Genomic DNA, 27,764 nt, shown 5'->3' with positions numbered 1-27,764 from the left:
GAATTAGGCCATTTGACCCATCAAGTCTACACCGTCATTCAATCATGGCTGATCTATCTCCCTCCTAACACTCTTGGTTATCTGCATCCTGCGAAAATACAGTATTATTTTTTACGTTAATTGTTTTATTGCTTTAAAGGTCAATGGTCTCATGTGGTTTGATAGCAATATTTGTAATAGTTGTTCAAGCTTTGAGTGCCTTCTTATTGGTTATAGGAAAGATAGTGTGGGATTGGAGAAAGGTGTAACATACTGGAAAAACCTATGAAGAATCAGAATACATTCAATAAGAAACTTAAGAACATGGGACTCTGTGTATACTGGTGAGTAACTGGAATTGCATAAAAATAGTATTTTTTTCATTTGTGATGGAACTGTCTGTTTCATGAAAAAGCAATTACTTGCAGAGGGTCAGAAAATTACGAAGGGGACAGTTGTTAGCATTTATCAAGAAATGATTGTGTATTTATTAAATACTCAAAGACCTGGAAGATTTAAGTTATGGACTTCAAAAGAAAAAATCAGGCAAGTTGTGAGTTCTGATTCTTAATGCTGTTTGTACAAGAATTTGCAGTACTAATCACCAGTAAATGAAATGAAACATTTCTTAACGTCACAATAAGAAGGTTGCAATGCTTTGTGAATATAATTTGCAACAGAATCCTATATGAATGCATAGTAATGGTTAATGAAAATATTACATCTCCTGTCTGAAGATTTGCATTATTAAGTTGTAAACTACAAATCATTATTCTCTTCCAAGTTTTTATCGCATTGCCGTTTCATATAGCTAGGAGGAGATGTGAGCAGTGATTATTCATTTGTGTCTTACACACTGCATTTAATATATGCATGCCAAGGCATGCATAATGTCATACCTATATTAACTGCATTGCAAAATAATGAGTCTTTGAAAATAAATTTGTGCCAGAAATTTTAGACTCAGTTCAACGTAATTACCTATTTTTTATAACATTATAATCAAACAAGTCCAAATTCTCTTATCAGGGCTCTCAGAAGTCACAACTTCATTACTTACTTTGAAATACATTTTCTGCCAGCAACATCAACCAAAGAGGAATTTCCATTGGAAAGATTTAATCACTTTCATGCTATAAATGAAACTTACATTTCTACCATAGTATCAGTTAAGAATTCTGTGAGGAAAGCAGGAGATAACAATTTCCATGGATTTTTGCCTCCCATTTTGGTAGATCAATGGACCATAAACAAAGAAATTAGCAGCAAGCATCATGCAGAGTGTTGATAAGGCTATTTAACTTTTGTTCATTCTACTTAGAAAAATATTCAAACACATTAAAAACAGTTCGAACATAAGAACAAGGGTTCTATAAATTATAATTTAGTGAATGTGATTCAAGGAACATAGAATAGGCCCTTCGGCTCACGTTGTTTGTGCAGAACATGATGCCAAAACCAACTTGTATCTGTCAAAATGAGGGTGCTTTGATTAATTAACTTTAATTATATGTTAAAATACCATTATCAATGGTATTTTAACCAATGGTATTTTAACCGATAAGAGCATAAAATCATAATTTCTTATTTGAGATAGCCACTGACTGTATCCTTGCCTCCTATTCACATGTGTCTTCATGAAGTGAGTTCAATATAAATGGAAGTAGTCGCTGATGTTGGCATGTGAATATATAATCTGATCTTTAGTCAGTAAAACAGTTAATGGCAAGACCCTTAACAGCATTGATATGTAGAGGGATCACAATCCGCAGGCATTGCCACTTTCATTTCACTGCACATCGTGTATGTGTATGTGACAAATAAACTTGACTTGACTTGACTTGAGTCCTAGTTCATAGCTTACATGGCAGCACAAGTAGAAAGGGTGATAAAGAAGGCATAGGCTATACTTGCCTTCATTGCTCGAGGCACTGAAAATAAGAGTGAGAGTCAAGAAGTCTTGATGCAGCCCTATCATAGTTTAGTTAGGCAGCATTTGGACTATTGCGAGCAGTTCTGGTCGCTCTATTGCAGGAAGAAAGCTTTAGAGAGGGTGCAGAGAAGGTCTACCAGAATGCTGCCTGGATTAGAGGGTTTCAGCTTCAGGGAGAAGTTGGATAGACTTGGACTGTTTTCTCTGGAAAGTCGAAGGTTGAGGGGAGACTTGATTGAAGTACATAAAATTATGAGATGCGTTGATAGGATAGACAGTTAGAACCTTTACCCAAGGGTGGAAATGTTTAACACTAGAGGACTTAGCTATAAGGTGAGAGGAGGAAAGTATAATGGAGATGTGCGGGGAAGTTGTTTACACAGAGGGTGGTGGGGGCCTGGAACGCATTGCCAGGAGTAGTAATGGAGGTAGATACAATAGTGACGTTTAAGAAACTTTTAGATAGGTATGTGCATTTGCAGGAAATGAAAGGATATGGACAACTTGCAGGCACAAGAGATCAGTTCCGCTAGGCATTATGTTCAGCACAATCATTGTGGGGCGAAGGGCCTGTTGCTGTGTTGTACTGTTCTAAAATCAATGTATATATTACTAAAACTCTCATCTTGTTTGTTTGACTGTGTCCGTTCATCCGGAAATACAGCCAAAATGGTGCACGATAGCGTGACAATTTTAGGCCCACCTTACCCACCATTGTCCTGGGGTCTGCAGTGGCAAGTTTTGTTCAAGTTGGTCTTATATTTTTAGTTATTGACATTTTAAAGTTAAAAAACCACTCTTTCCTTTTTCCTGGCCATGTTCGACGTCACAATGGGACCCGCCCGAGTGATGGGAGTGGCGGCCAATGGGGGGGGGGGGGGGGCTGAGCCGTCAACCTGCCGCTGCTGCTGAGCCGTTGAGCTGAAACTTTAATAAATGCTTTTCCCTCCCCCCTGCCGGGAGGACCGGATCCCATCCCGGCGTGCCCCGCACTTGACCTTCCTCCCGTGGTGCAGCGCGGCGTCCGGCGCGGCCTGGCAACTTCAACAACCTGACCGCGGGAGAAGACAGCAGGGGAAGAGAAAATACATTTTGGCCTTCCATCACAGTGAGGAGGTGACTGGAGGAGACTCGCTGTGATGGATGTTTCTTTTTCTTTGTTTTGTGTTGGTTTGTGGTTGTGTAATTGCTTATTTTATTGCTCTTACTGTTGGACTGTGGGTGACGAAATCTCGTCCAAAAGACTTGATTTTTTTTGGATGACAATAAAGGTAATTCTGATTCTGATTCTGAACAAGATGGCCATCACCGCCAAGCTGTGTTTTCGATGTCACAATCGGAGAAGGTCCACGCATGCGCAGTTGGGGCCTTATATTATTATTATTAGTTGATCTAATACAGATGCTCCCCGACTTACGATGCTTCGACTTACGGTATTTCCACTTTGCGATGGTGCAAACGGCAGCGACCCGTAGCGAGCCGCAGCTCGCTTCCGGCCACATGATCTAATACAAATGCTCCTTGACTTACGATGGCTCGACTTACGATATTTCGACTTTGCGATGTTGCAAACGGTGGGGGAGGAGGGGGGGTGGATAATGGGAGTTGAGGGGGGATGGAGTGGGTGAGTGGAGGGGGAGGGGGGGTTAAGGGGGATGGAGTGGGTTAGTCTGGGTGGGGGGGGGAGGTTTGCACGAAGGGTTGCCGGGCACGCAGGAGAAATTTGGACCCAACAGGTCCACGCCCGTCTAGCAAACACTTAAAAAACAATTGAAATACAAAACGCATATATCCCGCTTTTTACATTACACTGATGATAACAATATTTTGAGACAAACGTGTGGCGTTCTCAGAGCAGCACGTAAGAAGGTCGGTTACTTTTGGAGTAAAAGCAATTGTGATGGTTTCCAGGTCTTATCACATTAATCTGGAAAATTGATCAGGCCATCCCTCAGGAATCCAACAGGTGCACAAAGAAAAGTATCAGTCCCTGTGCAACACTCCTTGAAGAGCATTGCCCAGGAAATGAAGTCATGTTGTTCTGAGGTGAACCCCTCATTGAGTGCACTTGGCCCATCATGTTTTAATGATGCTAGTCACTGGGGCTGTACATTACACCCACTACCTCCTCCTTCAGGTCCACCCACTCAATCCATCGATTCCATCATCAGATCCCTGAACAAGGCCCCCTTTGTCCCTTCAGCTTTGGCCACAGATTTAATTTATGTCTGTACAGGCCACTGAGCAACACGGATGCCTTGGGCCTTGGAGGCTGCTGAAATTTGCTACCATGGACGTGATCAATGGCACACTGCACAATGACCCTAGAGCATGTTTTCCCTGCCAAATGGATTGCTAGATCAGTGTGTTTAATTGGACTTTCTGAGTTGTAATTTATATCATATCAGCAGTAACAGATAGCAGCATCTCTAAAAACAAGCCTGTGCTTTCAACGATATTGTTTTACTTTGCATTGCATAATGGCTGCTCCAAATAGACATCGATCAACATCTGCACTGCCTCCCTAATTGTTCACCTGGAAATAGATTGAAGCGTTATAATTGATGTATCTATAATGCGGACGTGCTGCAGTTTTGCAATGTGAATCTGACATGACTAATTTGTAAAAACTAAGTATTATCAGCGCTCCCACTGCCCTGACAAGGCAGTTTTACACTCAATGGCAGAGGCTTCAGCAATCTGCTGTTGAGTCTCATTTCCTCGGCAACAAATGATACACAATTGAGTCAGAGTAATCACAATTGTATCTGAGATTGATCTTAGCTGGCTGTCAGCACAGCAAGCAGAATTTCTTGGGTAGTAGCTGTGCATATAGATATATATATATACTAAAACTCTTGTTTGTTTGTTTGTTCCTGAACTACAGCCAAAATGGTACACGATAGCGTGACAATTTTCGGCCCACCTTACTCACCGTCATCCCTTTGGTGCTTCATTGAAATCAGTGTTATATTTTTAAAGTTATTCACCTTTTAAAGTTTAAATCTATCTCCTAGGGCGGAAAGGGGGGGGGGGGAGGGAGGGAGGGAGGAGGAGGAGGGAGGATAAGGGGGTTGAGGGGGATGGAGTGGGGGGAAGGGGAAGGGGGGAGGAGGGGAGGGGAGGGAGGGTGAATGGAGAGGGGAGGGGAGGATGGACGGGGAGGGAGGGAGGGGGAGGGGGGGAGAAGGTGCTGCACCAGTGCAGGAGAGGTTTGGGCCCAACTGGTCCACTTGGTCTAATATTAAGCTAAAATCCTATATACTGTTGAAAGGTGGGCAAGAAGGATTGCAAGGAATTGCTGTTAGTTTTTCATTAGCTTGCTGCATTGTTGAATACCTTGCTGAAGAAGCTTGGATAGATACTGTACAATGGAAAGTTTCATTCTGTTGAAATGTTATTTTCCTTTGTATAAAATGTCCCTGAACTAAATAAAAGAGGAAGGTGAGGAGTGAAATATAGATCCGGAAGAAGGGAAAGTGAAACAGGGGATGGGGGTGGGGTGGTGAGGTTAGGAAAAAAAGAGGGATCCAGAGGGCTATGGGTGAGTGATGAAGTGAATGAGGATTTAGTAGAAGAGAAAGGAACTGGGTGATGAGAGGGCTGGGGGAGTGGAACAAAATGGCTAAATGGTGTGTGTGAAGGATGCTAGGTCTAGGGGGTGGGGCTTTCGTGAAACTGGCAAATTCAGTGTTCATGCTGTTGGGTTATAGGTTACCCAAGTAGATTATGAGTTGCTGTACCTCCAGATTATGTGTGGCCTCACTCTGTGCAATAAAGGAGTCTGAAGACAGCAGGATCAGTACAGGAAAGGGAATTGACGAGGCTTGCAATGGGGAGCTCCAGCTGACCCGGCAGACAGAGCACAAGTATTAGGCAAACAAATAGTCAGTTTACGCTTAGTCTTATCAATGTAGAGAAGGACACACTAGAGCACCGAATGCAGTAGACAAGTTTGAAGGAGATGCCAACGTAAACCATTGCCTTGCTGGAAAGGACTGTTTACGTCCCAAGTTTGTTCTACCATCCCCCTCCCCAGTCATTTTACCCTTCCACCACAGGAAATACCAAACCTATCCCTGCATCTCTTCCTTCACTTCCATTCGGGGACCACATTTATTTAACCCCTCCGCCCAAATAATCTGCCAATCAACCCCTACTCATGTGGATCCACCCATCACTTGCCAGGTCTTGCCCCACCCCTTCCCCTCAGCTCTTTCTACCAGCTATGTCCTCCTCCACTATAGAAGAACTTCTCAAACACTGTCTATTTCCCTCCACGGATACTGCCTGACCCTCCAGCAATTTGTTTTTTGCTCTAGATTCCAGTATCTGCAGTCTCTTGTATCTTCGTTCTGTAATTCCAGTTGTACCACAGTGACAGGCGTGAACATACAAAAATCTGAGAGAGTCCATCAGGGTATATATAAAGAGAGGGATTCCCCCTGGGCAAGAAAATTATAGCTTGAAATCACAGTCTCAGGGTGAGGTGGGCCGTTTAAGATGGAAAAGAGGAGAAATTTATTTCAGTGAATGATGAATCTCTGAAGCTCTCCTGTTGGAGGCTCAATCATTGCATTCAAAGCAGAGGTTGATTGTAATCTGGATATTAATGGAATCAACTACATGTGGATGGGTCAGGAAAATGATCTTGTCACAGCAAAGCAGGCCTGAGGGTCAAATGGCCTACAGCTCTTATTTATTACAGTCTTAATCACTACCTCCTCATGACTTCTTCATTCTTATCAAATCTCAGGAAATATCAGCATGAAATATGTGAACCCCTACCTAATTGACAGTTACTGTACCTAATCATGCTGTGATTCACAGTACTTACATACACAACCCCGTACCTGCATTACACACAAGTAAATCTCACAACTACAGCATTGTAAGAGGCTGGCTTGGATTATTTGAATAGACTCACTTTCACACTGTTTTCCACATATGTAAGAATATCTACAACTCGTAATCCATACGTATGGTAATTTTTAGCCTTTTCCCATATGCAGTAGAGCATTGCAACTTTTGTGCAGTAATGGGGCAATTTACTTTGGAACCCCCTGCTGGTAAACCCTCTGTTCTCGAAAACTAAAATCTGCTCGGGTTCGGCTCCTTCATTAATGTTAATGGAGTACTTCCAAACTATATTTTAAAACACTTTAAATAACTCTGTTCTCAGATTAACCCTTGTGCAGTGAATATGACAAAATGACAAATAATTATGCTGAAGATGACGCACTGAATGAACAGACGTGCACCAAATTGCTTCAACATGATGAGAACCTGAGGTTCTATTATAATTCTAATGAATAATCATTAATAGGAACATTTGTTGGACCACTGATTTATAGCCATATGCTTCACAAATTTTTCTTGAAGTGATCAATGGTTTAATGCAAATTGTTCACCCTGGGCATCTTCCTCTAAAAATATGATTAGAGAGTCATAGAGTCAGACAGCATGGAAACAGGCCCTTCAGCTCAACTTACCCAGGTCGACCAAGATGCCCCATCTACACCAGTCCCACCTGCCTACATTTTGGCCCATATCCTTCTAAACCTTTCCTATCCATGTATCTGTCCAAATGTCTTTCAAATGTTGTTATAGTAACAACAGTGAAGACGATTTGCTATGATGGTGTAGATTTCAGTGGCTTAATCCATTAATATATTTTTAAGTGTATTAGAAAATTTGAACGACAGACGACAAAGTGCTTCCGCTAAAATATAGCACACAGGTTGCATGACTGTGGAGTTTGTAATCATGGCATCTGTATTGAATTTAGTAACCACACTTCAGGGTTTTTCAATCTTGTCAGCTTTCTTCAGCGAGCGTGCTGCCCCATCAGGGAATTATGCCGAAAGGCATTCTAAAACAATCCATAAAAGAAACTGCTTTCTCAATTCTTGCCTCTCATTAAATAACTAGAAGCCGTATAAAAAACCTATCTTCAATATCTGAGCTACAGATCAGAAGATCCTGCAGTCCTTCAGCAAACCTTGTTAACAAAGATCACCATGCCTATACCCTCTTAGGAGTATAGATCATTTTATTTTCATATGCACCTAAGGTGTATAACTAACTCGGCCTCATTTAGTTATTCCTTTATTGCTCTTTGGTATTTTTTTCTACTTATTGTACTTGTTGTTTACTCTGAACTTCGTACAAACTCGTAACTTCTTGCACCCAATGAAGTTACTAGTTTGTACGAAGCTCACAGAATAAACAAGTACAGTAAGTACAAACAAATACCAAAGAGCAATAAAGGAATAACTAAGTGAGGCTGAGTTATGAGTAAGTGTATGTTGCAGCACCATTAAGAAGAGAATGTGAAATAGTTGATTGGTGCAAGGGTCTGGTAGTAGTGGTGAAGTAGCTGTTCTTATTCTTAGAAATCAATTTTTCAAGATTTTTCATCTTCTTCCTTAAGAAATGAATGCCAAGAACCCCAAAGCTGTGTTGCCCCCCTCCCCCCCCCCCCCCCCCCACCGCCATCACAACCCCTAACTTCCTTCGATTAACGATCATCTTGCTGACATTAAGGGCTAGGTTATTGTCCTGAAACCATGACACAAGATTCCCAATCTCTTTCCCGTAATCTGTCTCATTGTTGGTGTTCATCCAACCAACAAAAATGGTATAATTTGTGATTTTCAGATCAAGATAGCTACATGCTTGCATACACACTCATGGGAGTACAGGGTCTGAGCGCAAAACCATGAGGAGCACCAGTTTATAAGGCTCAGGGTTGGAAGGAATGTTTTGTTTAGTTTAGGTTAGAGACACAGCATGAAAACAGGCCCTTTGGCCCACTGGTTCCACACTGACCTGCGATCCACACACACTAACACTATCCTACACACACCAGGGACAATTTACAATTATACCAAACTAATTAGCCTACAAACCTGAATATCTTTGGAGTGTGGGAGGAAACCGGAGATCCTGGAGATAACCCGCACAGGGAGAAGGTACAAACTCTGTACAGACAAGCACCCAGACAGGATCGAACCCAGGTCTCTGGCACTGGCAGCAACTCTACCACTGCACCACCATGCCTCCCCAATAGAACCAATTCTGATTGATTGAGGTTTTCTGGTCAGGAAGTCCAGAAGATATCGCAGATGGAGGCCCCACGAGCAGGCTCCAGAAGTTATGGGATAAGCTCATTCAGAAAAATTATCTTGAAAGCTGATGAGTGAATGGTATCATGGCATAGATATTCTTACTGTCAAGGTAAGTAAGGGTTGAATTGAAAAAAATGGGAAATCAGTAGTTGCAAAACATCTCTTCATGGGAAACACCATGTTTTCCATGCCATTTGATGAGTTTGCACACTTTCAATTATTCTGATTAGCCTTGTCGTTTACAAATAATGATCTCTTTAGGTTTCAAGAGAACCCGCAGCCAAAGTGCTTCTCCAACTGCGCAACTTTTTGAAACCTATCTCATTCCCACAATGGATGTTGCAACCCAGTGTTTTTTTTCTAAAAATACAACAGAATACATTTTTAGTACAAATTAATTATATTAATTTCTCCTGCAGTGAATTTGTTCCCAGTAGTATTCATCAGTCTTCCTTGGTGTAATTACAATATCATCTTCCCCACAGTACTGAATAAATCAAAGAATGTACAAGGAAATTCAATGTATAATATTTTTAGGTCATTAGTAGTCATCAGTATTAATAAATGTTCTTAAAAATGTGTTTGGTCTATATTGTTTGATCTTGAGTAATGAATTATCCAAAGTTTGATTTTAGTTTCACAGATTGCTCAATGCAAACGACTTGTATATGCCAAAAATACTGACGAGAAACCCAGTCTTGGCACTTTCTGACAGAGCTGTTTGCCTGAGTTGTGTGGTTTTGTTTCCAAATTTGTGCATAGGTTTGGAAAATTATATGATGGCAATTTGGAATGTCATAGAGACATGGAGTCATATAGTGATACAGTGTAGAAACAGGCCCTTCGGCCCACCTTGCCCACACCGGCCAACAATATCCCAGCTACATTAGTCCCACTTGTCTGCACTTGGTCCATATCCCTCCAAACCTGTCCTATCCATGTACCTGTCTAACTGTTTCTTAAATGATGGGATAGTCCCAGCCTCACCTACTACTCTGGCAGCTTGTTCCATACACCCACCACCCTTTGTGTGAAAAAGCTACCCCTCGGATTCCGATTAAATCTTTTACCCTTCACCTTGAACCTATGTTCTCTGGTCCTTGATTCCTCTATTCTGGGCAGGAGACTCTGTGCATCTACCCAATCTATTCCTCTCATGATTTTGTACACCTCCATAAGATCGCCCCTCATCCTCCTGCGCTCCATGGAATAGAGACCCAGCCTACTCAACCTCTCCCGGTAGCTCACACCCTCTAGTCCTGGCAACATCCTCATAAATCTGAATGTGATAGAAGTTGAATCAAAGTTCAGCTCCTGTGATCTGATCATCAAGCATTTACATGGAAATATCCAGCAGTTTGTGTTTAAGGGATTTTATGAGTATTTACAGAAGATAATACATAGGGACAGAGATGTGGATAGAGTGGCTATGTTGTTTTCTTTGAAACAAGGGAATTTGTGAGGAAAAATGATAATTGTTGTAGATAACGAAGGAAGTAGGCAGATGACCCAAAGAGAAACAGTTTCCATTGCCTGTAGGGTCAAGAACTAAAGGATGCAGATTTGTATTGGCAAGGAAACAAAAGTAACATGAAGGGTTAGTATGTAGAAAGCAATGCCAGGAATAGGATTGGAGGCAGATTCAGCTGTAGTAGTAAAATGACAGCTGGATAAGTACCTGAAGGAAAAGATGAAAGATATTGCATGGTCATAAGGTTCAGTAGAAATAGGACATTTGGCCCATCAAGCCTACCCCGCCATTCAATCATGGCTGATCGATCTCTCCCTCCTATCCCCATTCTCCTGCCTTCTCCCCATAACCTCTGACACCTGTACTAATCAAGAATCTATCTATCTATGCCTTAAAAATATCCATTGACTTGGCCTCCACAGCCTTATGGCAAAGAATTCCACTGATTCACCACCCTCTGACTAAAGAAATTTCTCCTCATCTCCTTCCTAAATAACGTCCTTTAATTCTGAGGTTATGACCTCTAGTCCTAGACTCTCCCACTAGTGGAAAAATCCTCTCCCCATCCACTCTATCTAAGCCTTTCACTATTCTGTATGTTTCAAAGAGGTCTCCCCTCATTCTTCTAAACTCCAGCGAGTACAGGCCCAATGCCGACAAATGCTCATCATAGGTTAACATACTCATTCCTGGGATCATTCTTGTAAACCTCTTCTGCACCCTCTCCAGTGCCAGTACATCCTTTCTCAGATATGGTGCCCAAAATTGCTCACAATATTCCAAATGTGGCCTTATACCAGCGCCTTATGGAGCCTCAACATTACATCCCTGTTTTTGTATTCAAGCCCTCTTGAAATAAATGCTAGCTTTGAGTTTGCTTTCTGGCTACGGAATGAAGATAAAGAAGTGGTCCAGTTAGGTTTCTCTTACACAGAACTGGGGCAGAATTGATGGGCTGAATGGCATCCATTCATAGTATAACTATTCTGTACTTTGATTTCTTCCTTTCATGAAAAGTAAAATCACCCTTCACCCCAAACAAATGATCTCTCCTGTTTCCAGGATCTTTGCATGCAAAGTAGCTGTTATATTTCCTATGGCCCAATAATAGCCCCACCTCAAATGCATTTTGTTGGTTATAAATCATTTTGGGACAGTTAGAGATCATGTAAGATACCAGTTAAATATTCCCTTTCAGTTCTTTCTTTTTCTTTTAGAAACTGGCAATGGCAAATTTAAATAAGTGACTTGTATTTGATTGAATCTGAAATCTTTCTGGTACAATGACATTCTATGCACAAATTTTCTATGTAATTAGAATTCATTAGTATTAATAAATGTTCACGCAAATGTGGTAGGTCTTTCCGGCTCGATCTTGTGTAATGAATTATCCAAAGTTTGGCTGATAAAATTAAGTGCCACACAAAAGTATGAATGGAGCCAATTAGATCATCAATTGGTTGTAATGAAATCTTTTATCATTTGCACAACCCTTTTGAAACTTATCTGGGAGTGTTGGCTGGTGTGTGGAATCCCTGAAAGTAGATGATTGTCAATTAATATCAACCACCTTGATGGGTAGAAAGATTTTAAATTGATGGAATGTTATTAATGCAGTTCCTTCAGTAATTTGACTATTTTCATCCAAAACAGTAACGAGGAAGAGGCAAAATTGAGACCTGAATGGCAGCAGGATAGTAAATATGCACATCGAATGGAGAAACTGTTTTTTTCAAGCCTGGCAGGAGGTAAGTTCAAACTGGTAGTAATTCTACTGCACTTAATTGATGTTGAGCACAGTCAATGCTTAATAGGTTTTTTTTTCAGGATAGAGGCAGCTACATTAAAAACAGTTTATACTTCCTTCTGCAGGGCTGTTTTAAATGAAAAGGAAATGAAAACCTTGGTTTAATGGTGGTATGGGAAAATGGGCCTATTCTTAACTGATGTTATCCCAATATCTGCTGACAGCTTATCCAACCCTGCCTCACCTAAAATGAGATTGCTTTATCTCTGTCTCCATTTCTGAAATGGAGGGCATGTTAATTATAGTGCAATGTATGTATTTTGTACTATCTTGAAGGATGGATTTAAACAGAGTTAAGCTGTGCTAAACTATTACCAAGATTTCCATTTTTATTTTATTTTGTGACTTAAAAAGAAAAATGGTGCTGGCTTGGAGGAATACCTATAGTTAGCATTGAGAAGGCTGGATTAAGGTTATAGAGTCATCTATTGAGACACAATGTGAGAAGAAATATATATGACCCCACAAAAAAAATCATCAGATTTTTGCTCAGTTGATGCCCAGATTTATTTTCATGTTTTCTGCCCTAGGCATCCTCCTTAAGTATAAATTACAGGAATCAATCATTTTATTTATTTCATTTGGCCTGACATTGCTGAAATGGATAGCATTTATTACCTATGCCTAATTGTCCTTCTGGTGAAAGTTAGTTGGATATGGTTGGATATGGAGTTCCAGGATTTAGATCCAATGACAATGCATGTACTGTGATATTATTTCATGTCGGGGTGGTGTGTGACTTGAATAGAACCATGAAGGTGGTGGTGTCCTATGCCTTGTTCTTCTTACATGTAGAGGTTGTATGATTGCAAGGTACTGGGCAAGTAATTGCAATGCATTTTATAGGTAACTTTGCCGCCTGTGTATCTGGGTGGTGGAAGCGTTGAATACCAGGGTGATTGTTGGGTGCCAGTCAAGCATATTGCCTCGTCCTGAATGGTATCAAACACTTTTAGAGTTCAATTCTTCTAACAAATAGAGATTTGTCCCATTATTTTCATGCTCTTCGCCTTGTAGATGAGGGAAGGGCTTTTGGGTGTCAAAAGATGAGTTACTTTCTGAAGGATAACCAACATGTGAACTGTCTTTATGTGGCAAGCCCAATCAATACTGTGATCAATGTTGATGTTGGCACACTGGATAATGATAATGCCATTGGATGTCAAGGGTAAATGATCAAGCTCCCTCTCATTTGAGATGGATATTAACTGGTACTTATATGGTGCAAATGTTACTTGCCACTTATAAGGCTATGCGTGAATGTTACCAAGGTACATCGCTATAGTTTTCAAAGGCGTTGCTAATAGAATTGAACACCATAATCGTTAGTAACCATCCCTATTTCTGACCCAGTAATAGAAGAAAGGGTGTTGATGAAACAGCTAAAAATAGTTGAGCCCAGGACAATAAACTGAAGCAGAGATACAATACAAGTGGCAGTCTTTTTGTCCCTAGGTTCTGCCCACTTTACGTGATCTAATAGTTGCCGAAATTTTCCCCAAAGTAAAAGTAATGATTTCCACTGCCTAATTTTTGACAGGAAATTAAAGGGCAGTAAATTGGGAATAGTTTGAGCAAAGAAAATATTTCGAATAGAGTTTCTGAAGTGGTGATGAACTGGATAATTGTAATTCCTTCTGTTCATCTATGTGTTATATTTTACCAGAGACAGTGATAGGGGTGTTATCACTGGCTCAGAATCAGTTTAGATGGGAAAAATAATCCAGGCATACTACCATCTTTTTCTAACAATTGACTGCCTAATGGAGGCATCTGGACACAATCCAGCAAAAGATTAATGCTTTCCAGTGCAAGGCAGCACTCACTTGCTGTTCTCGCACGTAGTATGAAAATCTCACTGTAATTACTCAAATGTCATCAGAACTGGTAAATAAGGTACAAATAATTCTCACATTGCTTTATACATTCAAATGAAATTTTAATGAAAAAGAAAATTTGGACTAGAAACTACACAGGAGATCGTGATAAGTACCGAGGAGCTCCAGTTTGTTTATCTGCTGAAGGTGGTAGCTTTAATCTTTGTTATGGCTTCAAACACAGCAATCATTTTCCATGGAGAATGGAAGGAGTGAAAATGTTTGTCATTTGTTCTGTTGGGTATTGCATATTTTGATGCCTTTAATGTTATGCTTATTCTCACTGGTTCCAAGTGAAGACAAATTGCCATTTCCAAGTGAGGCTAGAAATTGCATTTGTGTGCTATTCAGGAGCTCTCAAAAATGCAAGATTGTGAAACCAGCAGCACTTTTTTTAAAAGGGCTGTTTCTTACATCGTTCTTGCTCAACAGCAAGTGACACTTCTTGTTTTCATTAGCAGAAGCATGAACAGACAATTCATCGATTCCAACCTGATGCATCATCAGTGTAGCACAGGAGTTTACCTCAGACTTCATAGTACTGAGTGTTTTTATTTCCATAGGGAGGAAGGAAGATCTAAAACTGTAATCTGTGAATTTCCTCCTATTGGATTTGCTAATGAGAACTGGAAATGTCACCTGCTGTTGAGCAAGAAGTATGTGAAAAGCAACAGCCCTTTAATTGTTAGCTTCACAAATTCACATTTCTCTCAGCTGCTGGACAACTTACAAGTGCTTCCTTTTAGCCAAAATAATCTCATCCACACTCGGTGTTGGCTGGGTTATCGAGTTTCAATTTGAGTTGTTTATTGCCAATGCAAGTCAATAGGAAATGACAATTTAGGGCTTTGCTCATTGATCTTTTACAATCTGATCTGAGCCTGTCAGATTTAATTGAAATGCATGCGGAGTACTGAATAATAATTTCCTTTATGCTGTTCTAACACTTATAAATATGTAAAGCTTTGAGTCAATTCATAGCGGGGGAAGGTGATCAGTCTCTCTTTTTAGATGGTGCAATTTGTCTTATCACCCAAATGGCATAACCTACCATAGACATCTTTGGACTTGACTATGCCGAGAGAAGTGATATGGCATAGCATGTAATCCTGCAATGGATCTTTAATTTTAGCAGTTGGTACATGGAGTTTCTTTTCTTTGCTGCACCCACGGAAATGCCATACATGCATGTTGAAAGTGTATACCATTAAACGAAATGGAAAGGAAAAAAATAATAAACACAGATTGCCAATGAAATGTTGTATTTTCTGTTCTTTGTCAAAAAAAGTTCAGAGATGATGATTCCACAATCACAGGAGTACAGGAAATCTTGTGTTCCAGGGAGGATTTGATCATCTAGATCTATATTTAGCCTTTGAAACTTAACTTGCATTCTTAGCACAAGATTTGCAATTTGTAGTTGCTGACGTCAATTTGCAAGCAGTTGAAGTTGCAAGTTGTGAATTTCTGACCTCCATAAATAAAACATGACATGAAGAGAGTGAAAACTGAAAAATAATAGGTGAGAATTGTAGGGCAGTTACATAACCCTGATGTTCAGAAAACATGTATAAACTACTCAAGCTTCAGTCTTGTATGTCATGTAGAAAGAAACTCTTCTTTTGCTGCTGGGAACCAATGTTTGTCTATGTGTGGCTGAGGACCGGTCATAACATCTCAGAGTCCAATTATTTGTACCATAATCGTGTGGCTACAGTTAATGAAGGAAGGTACGCATCAGGACAACATGTTGCCACTGTACCTCGAGGTTCTAACACGTCACATTATAGAATTAAATGTCTCATGTACATAATCACAACTTAATTGAGGGCTGTTCACTGGGGTTATTCACCTTGGGAAGAGGTTAATTGCAGAAATGTGCAATCAAGAATAATAGTCTGGAGACTTCCGGTGGCGCTATGGAGGCTTGAGTCCAGCGCCAACTAGCTCCGTGCCGAGGGAAAAAAAACGGGAGAAAATTGGGTTTTACCTGCAGCGATCGCAATCTGAACGGCTGCCTGCGTGACGTCATCAGGCGCGCGACTTTAAGATATGTCGTTACAACGCAGCCCCCCCCCCCGTGGGGCACCAAAAAAAACCGGTAAAAAACCGCAGATGGAAGAGGAAGGCTCTTTAGAGGCCTCGGCCTCAATTACAACGAGGGCCCAGGAAGACCCTTCGAAGAGAATGAAAAAGTCCGAAATGGAGGATTTTAAAACTTTTCTTGCTGCCGAATTAAAAACCTTTGGTGAGAAACTTGACTCTTTTAGGTCGGAATTTAAAACAGAAATGCTTTCTACCGTTCAGCTCATGCTGGAAAGTTGGAAGAGGACGAGGGAGGAAGAGGTCAAAGCGCAAATGGAAGTACTGGAAGCCAGGCTGGTTTTGGTGGAAACGAAGGTTAAAACGGAGATGGACCCCGTTCATTATGAACTTGGTCAACATCAAATAGCGTTAACCGAACTGGAGAAATGGGCGACGTCAAATGAGGGAATGGCAAGTCGACTCCTTACTGAAAACCAACGCCTCTCAGATATGGTGATCAAATTAAATGAGAAATGTACCGATTTGGAGGGGCGGCAAAGACGTAAGAATCTAAGGATTGTAGGGGTGAAAGAAGGAGGTGAGAAAGAAATGGGTACTCGGGATTTTGTGGCAGACCTTTTACATAAAGCCTTAAAATTGGATCATAAACCTTCACTCGGTCGAGCCCATAGAGTGCAGCAAAAACGTATACAGGATGATGCCCACCCAAGACAAATTATTGTAAAGGTGCAATTGGATCATGAATTGGATGATATAATGAGGAAAATGGTTCGAGGCGGACAGCTCCTTTTTGAAGGTGCGAGATTCAGTATTTACCGCGATTATCCGGTAGAAGTTCACAAGAAAAGAGTGCAGTTCATTGAGACAAAGAGAATTTTGAAGAAGGTACCTGATCTGAGATACAGCTTGCTTTATCCCGCAAGACTAAGAGTCTCCTACAAGTCCAAGGTACACTTTTTTACAGACCATGAAAAAGCAATGGAATACGCTAAAGAAGTCGGAAACATGACAGACTGAAGAATTTACATTACCCTTTAGGAGTCCCGCCAGATCTAAAAAGACCTTTAAAGTTTTTTCAAGAGCTTTGAGGAGATCCGGAAACCGAAATGGATGGAGGACATTGGAGAAAACCGTGATCTTTTCTGTTTTTTCTGTTTACTAATCATTATTATTATCTGTATACTCATATATAACTATATATGTAATAACCAATATTTATTAAATATCTATATTACCACTAAAAATTATTAATAAAATTATTAACATTAACATAAATCATATAAATTTAATACTGTATATGATTGATAACAATGATGAATAATCAATAGTCTTCGATTAACATAGAAATGAATTACACAATTATATTATTTAGGAAGATATGCAAGAGGTAAATTAGCCTAAGTCATAATAAAGTTTGACCGTTTTTCTCTTTACTTTTCAATTTAAAATTAAATTTATGATAGATTTAGTGGAAAAATTAATATGATATGTAGAGATATGTAGAGGTTATGTGCTTATGTATGCATACATACGGGTATGTATATATATATATAGGGGTATATCGTGTGTGTGTATGTATGGGTATGTAAATAAGTTTGTTACTCCCAAAGAAGATATATGAATGTTAGAAATAACCCTTTATTTTCTTTGCGCACGGAGCTAGAATTTTTTTTTTTTACAAAGGCTACGGAAGTCTTTAGAATTCTAGCCACGTTAGTGTGGCTATCACTAACTACACTAATTGTAGAGGTAGTTTCTTTTCTTTCACCCTATATTAACCAACTCTATCACTTTTCTCTTTTTAAATATTTTTGTAACTTAATGTTAGAATGGGAAAATAAGACAAATACAAGGAGATGTGTTCGGAAGAGCGTTGTATATGATTTTAAATTCATCTATTTGAGGTTCGGGAGCAGGGTCAGGTTCTGTGTGTTGTACCTTCTGATCGGTTATAGACCACCTTAGAAACAATATGCAAGACATTAATATGACAAGTGGGGGTCAGGGAATAACATTTTGTAGTTGGAATGTCAAGGGAATCAATGAACCAATTAAGAGAGGTAAAGTTTTGGCACATCTAAATTTAATCAAAACTGATATAATATTTCTTCAAGAAACACATCTCAAGAAGGAATCTCAACATAGACTTAAAGCTAAGTGGATTGCTGAATCATATCACTCCTCCTTTTCCCACAAGTCTAGAGGAGTTGCAATACTAATTCGTAAAGGAATACCTTTTAAGAACTCCTCAACAATAGTGGATATTGATGGCAGATATATTATATTAGTTGGAGAATTAAATGGAGAAAAAGTGATTCTTCTTAATGTTTACGGGCCTAATTTTGATAACCCTATGTTCTTTAATAAAACATTTAATAAAATTCCTGAATTCACACAATATAAATTAATAATTGGAGGAGACTTCAATTGTACATTAGATCCATACTTAGATAGATCATCAATGCAAAAAAAAATAAAATCTCAATCAAGTGTATTTTTAAATTCATTTATTAATACCACTAATATTAAGGATGTCTGGAGAATAGAAAACCCAACTGGACGGGAATATTCATTTTACTCACCAGTACACAAAACATACTCAAGAATAGATTATTTTTTAGTTGACTCTACGTTTATTCCATTTATTTATAATTCAAAATACCATAACATTATAATTTCGGATCATGCACCTGTAACATTCATGATTAAATTAAATGGAATGTCCGAGAAACAAGCATATTGGAGATTTAACCCACAAATTTTGAACGAAAAGTCATCCCAGGAATATATTATTAAACAGATTCAAATATTTTTGGAGGTAAATGACAACCCTGACACACCTATTTCTCTTATGTGGGAAACGTTTAAAGCGTATGTTCGAGGTACATTAATTTCTGCTCAAGCATTTTATAATAAAGAGAACAGGATTAAGCAACATACATTGGAAAGTGAAATTAAACAACTAGATATAGAAAATGCGAGAATGCCATCTACTTTAAAACATAATAAAATTGCTGTATTGAAATATAAATTAAATAAAATGTATTCAGAACAAGTAATAAAACTTTATCAAAAAACAAAACAATTACATTTTGAATTTGGAGACAAACCACAAAAACTATTAGCACGTCAATTACGAAAAATGGAAGGGGAAAAAATAATTCATAAAATTAGAACAGAGACAGGAGAATTATTAAAAATGCCCAAGGACATAAATGATAGATTTCTTCAATATTATCAGAACCTTTATTCAACTAAAACCGTAGCACAATCAGAAGGAATAGCAGACTTTTTAAAAAAATGTAATTTAAAAGGTTTAGATTCAAACGATAGAGAATTATTAGAAAGGGAGATTACGATAAAGGATATTGAGGAGTCTATTGGTTCTTTAAAAAACGGTAAAGCAGTAGGACCAGATGGTTTAGGCTCCGAATTTTATAAAAAATTCTATGATTTGCTTAGCCCACGTTTACATAGACTGTATGAGTATATATATACTCAACAGAAACTTCCAGATACTTTAAATGAATCTATAATAATACTGATTCCTAAAGCTGATAAAGATCCGGAAGACCCGGGATCATACAGAGCAATTGCACTTTTAAATACAGATCAAAAAATTTTAACTAAAATACTAGCGAATAGATTAAGTACGGTGATGAATAAATTAATACACCCTGACCAAACAGGCTTCATTCAGAAACGATACTCATACTATAATCTAAGAAGATTATTTAATATTATATATTCCAAGAGAATTATTAATGAAGATCTAGCAATAATCTCACTAGATGCGGAAAAAGCATTTGATCAGGTTGAATGGTCTTATTTATTTTTGGTGATGGAAAATATGCAGCTAGGGGAGAAATTCTGTACATGGATAAAACTGTTATATACAAATCCCACGGCTAGAATATTTACAAACCAAAGGTTGTCATCGAAATTTAGCCTAGCTAGAGGTTGTAGACAAGGATGCCCGTTATCCCCATTATTATTTGCGCTTGCTATTGAGCCACTGGCAGAAAGAGTTAGGGGGCATCCGGAAATACATGGATATAACACAAAGGACACAGAGAACAAAATTTCTCTATATGCTGATGACGTATTAATTTACATCACAAAACCAGAAATTAGTATTCCAAACTTATTAAAGCTAATAACCCAATTTGGATCACTTTCAGGATACAGAATAAATTGGAATAAAAGCGAAATTATGCCAATAAGGGAACATAACAAACAGATAATACAACAATTTCCATTTAAAATAGTAAATGAAAAATTTAAATATCTAGGTATCTATGTAACTAAGATATATACATCATTATTTAAAGCAAACTTCCCCCCGTTACTGAACAAACTACATAAGAATATTCAATACTGGAAAACACTCCCCATCTCAATGGTAGGCAAAATTAATGCCATAAAAATGATTTTTTTACCGCAAATATTATACCTTTTTCAGACAATTCCGATATACTTGACAAAAAACTTTTTTAAAAAATTGGACTCTATTGTTAATGATTTCATCTGGGATTATAAGAATCATAGGATAAATAAAAGACACTTGTGTAAATCAAAAATAAATGGAGGCCTGGCTTTACCCAATTTTTTGTTTTATTTCTGGGCAGTTAATATTAAAAATATGAATTTCTGGTTGGAAGAAATAGATCTTCAACCAGACTGGTTAAAAATGGAAAAGGAAGATTGTTTGCCTTTTGATATTGGTTCGATATTATTTGCCACGTCTAAATTAAACAAAAAAATTTATAGGGAAAACCCTATAATATTTAGTGCTATACGAATTTGGAAACAATTAAAAAAGACATTAAAACTAGATAATTTATCGCTTTTTCTTCCAATTGTGAATAATCCTTTGTTTAAGCCTTCATGGTTAGACCGGGGTTTTACACAGTGGAAGAATTATGGAATTAAAAATATGGGACAACTTTATAAGGAAGGCACCTTTCTGACATTTCAGGAGTTGCAACAGATTTATGGTCTTCGTGGAAATGATTATTTCAGATATCTTCAACTTAGAGATTACGTAAAGTCGAACTCCCAAAATTTTCAAATTAGAAATTCAGAAATTCTTGACGAATGTTGGAACAAACATCCTAATACAGAAAAATTAATATCTTATATATATAATATTTTATTAGACAGTGACATGCCTTCTACGGATTTATATAGACAAAAATGGGAAAAAGAATTAAATCAAGTAATAACGAAAGATACTTGGGAAGAAAGTTTGCAACATATAGATCAGTGTTCACTAAACGCCAGACATTCTCTAATACAATTTAAAGTATTACATAGGTTACATTATTCCAAAACAAAACTACATAAAATTTTCCAACATATTTCACCTAAATGTGATAAATGTCAACATTTAGAAGCTACATTATCTCATATGTTTGCAAACTGTATAAAAATTAAAAAATTTTGGGTAAATATTTTTAGTATAATATCTAAAATAACCAGCACACAATTGGACCCAGATCCAAAATTAATTATACTCGGAATATTAGAATTAGAATTAAATAAAACATTCAGAACAACACAAAAAAACTTTATTGATTATAGTTTAATAACAGGAAAAAAATTAATTCTAAAATTTTGGAAAGGCCCTACGGCCCCCACAATTAAAATGTGGATTATAGAAATGACGGAGACCTTAAACGTGGAAAGAATCAGATTTTCCCGGTTGGACAAACAGGAAGTATTCATTGAAACATGGTCTCCTTTTATTGATTACTTAAAGGGTCAGAATAGTTCAGCACAGGAACCTGACTAGCACTCGGACTAAAGAATGAATGAAATGCTATAATTTGGAATGTACGAATATATCTCGAATGAAGTTTTTGTTATTTTAATAAATTTTTCCATTCTTCTTTAACTAATTTTTTCCTTATTTTTATTTTTTTATTTTTTTTTTTTTTTTGTTTTTAGTTATTTTTTCTTTTAAATTGGTTTTTGTTTTTAGTTTTCTTCTCTCTCTTTTCTTTCTTCACTTCATCTACTTCGTTAGCTTTATTTAGTTTATATAAAATAAATTTAAAAAAAAGGGGTAAAAGGTATATAATAATAATTGACAATATTATCAATTCAAAAATGTATGACTGTAAAGATGTAAACAGGTTATGTACCTATCCCCAATAAAATTTTATTTAAAAAAAAAAAAAAAAAAGAATAATAGTCTGAAGAAGGGTCTCGACCCAAAACGTCGCCCATTCCTTCTCTCCTGAGATGCTGCCTGACCTGCTGAGTTACTCCAGCATTTTGTGAATCAAGAATAATACAATCAGATAAGCGTTATTCATATTTTTGTTTTGTGCATCATTGTTCAGCTCAAGATAGGAAACTGTGGAGCACCATAAATCAGATTTTTTTTAACCTTGTTTTTCTCAAATATGCCAATGGAACTGCTGACTGCCGTTTTATTTCTCAAAATCATGATGTAGCTTAAAAGGACTAAGTTAGGTCACATTTGGAGTATTGTGTGCAGTCCTGGTTGCCCCATCACAGAAAGAATGTGGAAACTTTGGAAAGGGTGCAGAGGATGTTTACCAGAATGATGCCTGGATTAGGGAATATTAGCTACAGGGAGAGCTCGGCCAGATTTGGATTGTTTTCTCTGGAACACCAGAGGCTGCGGAAAGATCTGATAGCAGTCTATGAAATGAGAAGCATAGATAGGGTAGACATTCAGAATCTTTCTCCCAGGATGGAAAAATCAAATACGAGAGAGCATAGCTTTAAAATGAGAGGAGAAAAGTTTAAAGGAAATGTTTGATGCAAGTTATTTTATGCCTATCTAAAAGACTTTTGGAAACGTATATGGATATGCTGGGAATAAAGAGAAATGGGTTCTGTACAGGCAGATTAGTGATGATCTTGGCATTATGTTTGGCACAGACATTGTGGGCTAAAGGGCCTGCTGTATTGTTCTATGTTCAATGTTCTTTGTTCTAAAAGGATAATGTAGACTAAGGTGATTCTCTCACCATGTATTCATGTTAAAATCAATAGAACAATGCTTGTAAGATTTATAAACTGTGGGCAAAATAAGAATGGCAATTAAATAAAATTATTATTATGCTGCACAGAAGGTACATGAAAATTAATTGGCTGCTAGATTGAAATGGCCAAATGCTGCCTGCTTACAAGATTGCCCCTGCCATCTCTGATCTGTCATTGTATGAGGCACACAGGAAAAAGGCCATTTTAATGGGAAGGTCAGGGTCATAATAAACTACAGCTTAAATCTGTGATTCTTTGCCACAGAAGGCTGTGGGGGCAGTGGATATTTTTAAGGCAGAGATAGATAGATTCTTGATTTGTGCAGGTGTCAGAGGTTTTGGGGAGAAGGCAGGAGAATGGGGTTAAGAGGGAGAGAGAGATCAGCCATGATTGAATGAAGTAGACTTGATGGGCTGAACAGCCTAATTCTACTCTTATCACTTATGACCAGTATATTCAGACAGGTCTGGAATGTGAGTCATATCACTTGGCTTCATTTAGACAAAGTTTCCTGAACTCATGCCCAGTTGAATAGGGCTGCAGCCTGCACTCATTCCCAGGAGAACATCTGTGTTGGTGGAGGGATGATTACAATGAAACTTATTGATTTAATGTTATAGAAATGTTATGCCACATTTGCATGAGTAGTCACACATCAATATCAGTACCATGTGTTCCAGCAGTGCCTATACGTTTCATTCCCTCTGTCCATACTTGTCCCAAACACACTTCTGCAGTGATCTGCTTGCGGTATTTCAGGGCATTGACCTTTTGGCAGAGTTTCCCGTTGTTGATTATGCTGATATGTGATGTACTATGATCAGGGTGTGTCGGTGCAAATACCAAGTTGATCACTTTATCGAATATCAGATGAACATAGCTGATTTGTACCTATCTATTGATCTTTTATGTGTCATCCTGCCCTTGAGCTGACAGGTTAGTTTTCAGATCAATAGGCCATTTCCTGAGAGAGATGAGAGATAGGATTAGATGATACCTTCACTATATTTCTAGATAGTCTGCTGCATCATGATGTAAGGCAGGGCAGCAGAACTCGTATCACAAATCTATATGAGATTGCATGGGGATGTGCAATATTTCAGAGGAATGGGAAACAGCTGAAGGCTTTTGCTTGCAGTGCACCAACAGATGCGGGCCAGTTTGTAAGAAACTGGCATCACTGATTGTAGCTCAAGGACATTTGTGTTAACTTTCTATTCTTAAAAAAAAAATCCTCTAGCTTTAAAATCAGACCACGTGGTTGAAGTCCAGCTGCAATGAAGTGAGGCAAAATGCAAATTGGAGGAACAGCACCTCATATTTCGCATGAGCAGCTTACAACCCAGCAGTATAATTGATTTCTCTAATTTCAAGTAATCTTTGCTTTCCCTCTCTGTCCCTCCCACCCTAGCTCTACTAGTTTCACTGTCTTCCTGATTAATTTTGCTATTTGTATGCCTCGTTTGTCACCTGTCCCTCATCCAACAATGAACCATTGTACATTTCCTTGATCATCGTCTGCTTTGATCTGTTCTTTTCGCACTTTACACATTCTTTGTACCCTTCCATATCTCGTTTCCCTCTTGCCTGATTCTCAGTCAGAAGAGGTCTCGACCCAAAACGTCACCCATTCCTCCTCTCCAAAGATGCTGCCTGTCCCGCTGTGTTACTCCAACTTTTTGTGTCTATCTGCAATGAATAAACATGGTTAATTGACTCTTATGATCATCTTCTAAACTATTGTGTTTTTTTTCAAACTTGTGAGCCACTGTCTGGTCTCGAACAATTCTCGGAGTTGTTTAGTTCCTCCATTAATTCCGTCTAAATAGTTTACCACATTTTTCTAATAGTAACCAGAGGCATTTGTTGAGCCACAAAGACAAGGCATATAATTAGCTTCTTTGCCTATATTGAAATTAAGGTAGACACAAAATGCTGGATGAACTCAGCGGGTCAGGCAGCATCTCGGGAGAGAAGGAATGGGTGACGTTTCGGGTCGAGACCCTTCTTCAGACTGAACTGAAATTAAGGGACTAATTCAAAAGATCTCTAAATGCAGAGGTCAGTTCCTCTGTAAGATTTTGCCCCCTGCATAGAAAGAAATGTTCATTGTGACCACATATAATAACTTTATTTAAGTAAAATTGAAATCTTGGTACATTCAGAATTGATCAAGCACCTGTTATTATTGAGCTTGTTACCATCCCAATGATGGATTTCAAGGTCAGTTATCAAAATCAGTGGATTTTGTATCTCATATCTCATTTGTTTCTCTTCCCTGCATTGAAATGTTCCTTTTTACTTTCATCCATATTTGGGACTGGTATACCAGCATGTCACTCCTATTAATTATATCGTGCTTTAGAGCCCATGCATGTTAGGCTGCAGCCAAAGAAAACATCCCCTTCCTTACCTCCCACACACCCACACATACATACACACATGCACACAAAAACACTCTTTCTTATCACCAACTCCTCAGTCTCCCACTGTTTAGTAGTTTTAATTATTTTCCTGTAGAAGCCAAACTGCAGGATAGTTTAAATCTCCAAGGATGTAATTAGTGTACTTTCTGTAACTGTTTAAAATCCTTTGCCTTACCAGGATGTCAGTATAATTTCAGATTACACATGATCTACATAAATAATAGGAACAATTTAGTCAAATTATCAATATCCATAGCATACTTTTTACAGATATTAAATGTTTGCAATAATACGTGTTTACTTGGAGCCTCGAATAAAACTATGCATGCTAGTACCTGTCAATTAATTCAGATAGTTGTTTAAATACATTAGCTACAATAAAATAAAATGGATAAAAGAATGTTCTTCCTTTTAAGGCTCGGAGGAAAAAAAAAAATCTTTAAATATTGATTAATTTCAATTTCAATTCCTCAAATGAATCATCATACAAAATTCTGTGCCCATCTGTCCATCGTTGAATCTTCTTTACACCACACTGCCTAATTAAAGTCACCCATTACTACCTGCGGCACTAAATTGCTCGCCTTCACCACAAAGAAAGCTGCTCGCAAGAATCTGATATTGCTGACCTGAAATTCCCCTTCTCTAATTCCCTCTATTAATTAGTCTCCAGGTATCAGTATTATTGAGGCCATCAAGCGGATAAGACGGGTATTGGAGAAAGCTTACAGGTGGCAAACGAGGACAGGAGAGATCAGAGTTAGCTAATATTTAAAATATTTTTTTGACCATATCATAAAAATTGAGATATATGAGAACATGGTGGAAGTTTAAATTTGTTTTTAAATTCTATTTTATTACAATTTAAAATATTTATCAAAAGATGTATTCTGCATACATATTATTTAGCAGAAATAAGAGGCATTTTGTGTGCCATTATAATCTCATATCTCAGGCAACAAAGCATAAGTAAATATTAATAATGATTGATTGTCATACAAATCCATCTTATTGAATGGTCACTTTTTGGGAAAGAAATCTGCTGCCCTTGTTCAGTGTGGCCTATGTGTTACTTCAGACCAATCAACGTGGTTGACTTTTAAATGCCCTTTGAAATGGCCCAACAAGCCACTCAGTTCAGGGACAACTATTGGATGGGCAAAGAAATGCTGACCTTAACATCGGTGCTTGCATCATATTCACACTGACTTGTACAGATATGTGGATCTAATCATCCAATGTCTACAGATGAGGCAGCAAATCAGCAGGTATTACCTTGACTCCCATCAAATTCTGCGAAGCTCTGCAACACTTAAGGGCCTGTCCCACTTCGGCGATTTTTAAGGTGACTACAGGCGACTAGGCTGTTGCCGCACGGCCATTAAAACAAACACAAACACAAGCATTGCATTGCATTGAAAAGCGAACTCTTTTCATTAATTTTGACACTGCACTGCATTGGGTCTCTTCAGGGACAAGGGCTTTAACCACACAGACCTCTTCTTGGGCTTCTTCATTCTTCTTTTTCTTCTGTCTATCAGAATTTGAAGCGTGAGGGCCGCTGCAGGCAGCAGGCCTTCCATTTGATGTAAGAGCAATGCCATCATATGTTGCTTCCTGGCAGTCATGATACAGAATGATCGGAGACCCTTTACGTTAAATTACATTACGTTAAAATTACGTTAAATGGCTACCGGTGTCATCAGTTGTGACCTAACAGGGTCGTAGCTTGTCGGGATTGAGGTAGGTTGACTTCGGTTGTCATAGCTTGTCGTAGACATTGTCGTAGACATCCTAGGTCGCAACGACTGGGTTGTCGGTAGCTTGCCGTCGACTCGGTGGTAGGTTGTCGTAGCTTGTCGTAGACATTGTCGTAGAGGGAAAAAAGTCGCCGGTTTTTCGGCAATCTGCTAGGACTTGGGCAGTTGCCGGCAGTCACCTTAAAAATCGCCGAAGTGGGACAGGCCCTTTATTGAATGCGTGTGGCATTCAAAGTCCTAGAAAAACTGCAAAAATGTTTCATATATGTATTCGAAGCTGAATTGAATGGAAACATTTTAAAATGTCATCAAAAG

The 27,764-nt window shown here is 38.4% G+C and overlaps 1 protein-coding gene across 7 annotated transcripts in view; it reads left to right on the top strand.

The window, feature by feature from the left end:
• The window catches only part of bsnb (bassoon (presynaptic cytomatrix protein) b), a 299,861-nt gene that overhangs the window by 197,024 nt on the left and 75,073 nt on the right, over positions 1–27,764 (top strand). For all 7 annotated transcript variants that reach the window (XM_078414467.1, XM_078414461.1, XM_078414463.1 and 4 more), the window contains 2 exons: positions 217–323; positions 12,167–12,261. The gene's annotated coding sequence lies outside the window, so the exon portion shown is untranslated. The remainder of the gene's footprint in view (positions 1–216; positions 324–12,166; positions 12,262–27,764) is intronic.

The sequence above is a fragment of the Rhinoraja longicauda genome, chromosome 17 (genome assembly GCF_053455715.1).
Source record: "Rhinoraja longicauda isolate Sanriku21f chromosome 17, sRhiLon1.1, whole genome shotgun sequence".
Classification (NCBI taxonomy): Eukaryota; Metazoa; Chordata; class Chondrichthyes; order Rajiformes; family Arhynchobatidae; genus Rhinoraja; species Rhinoraja longicauda.
Note: the sequence above shows the minus strand (reverse complement) of the source record. Positions and strands in the feature narration are given on the sequence as shown.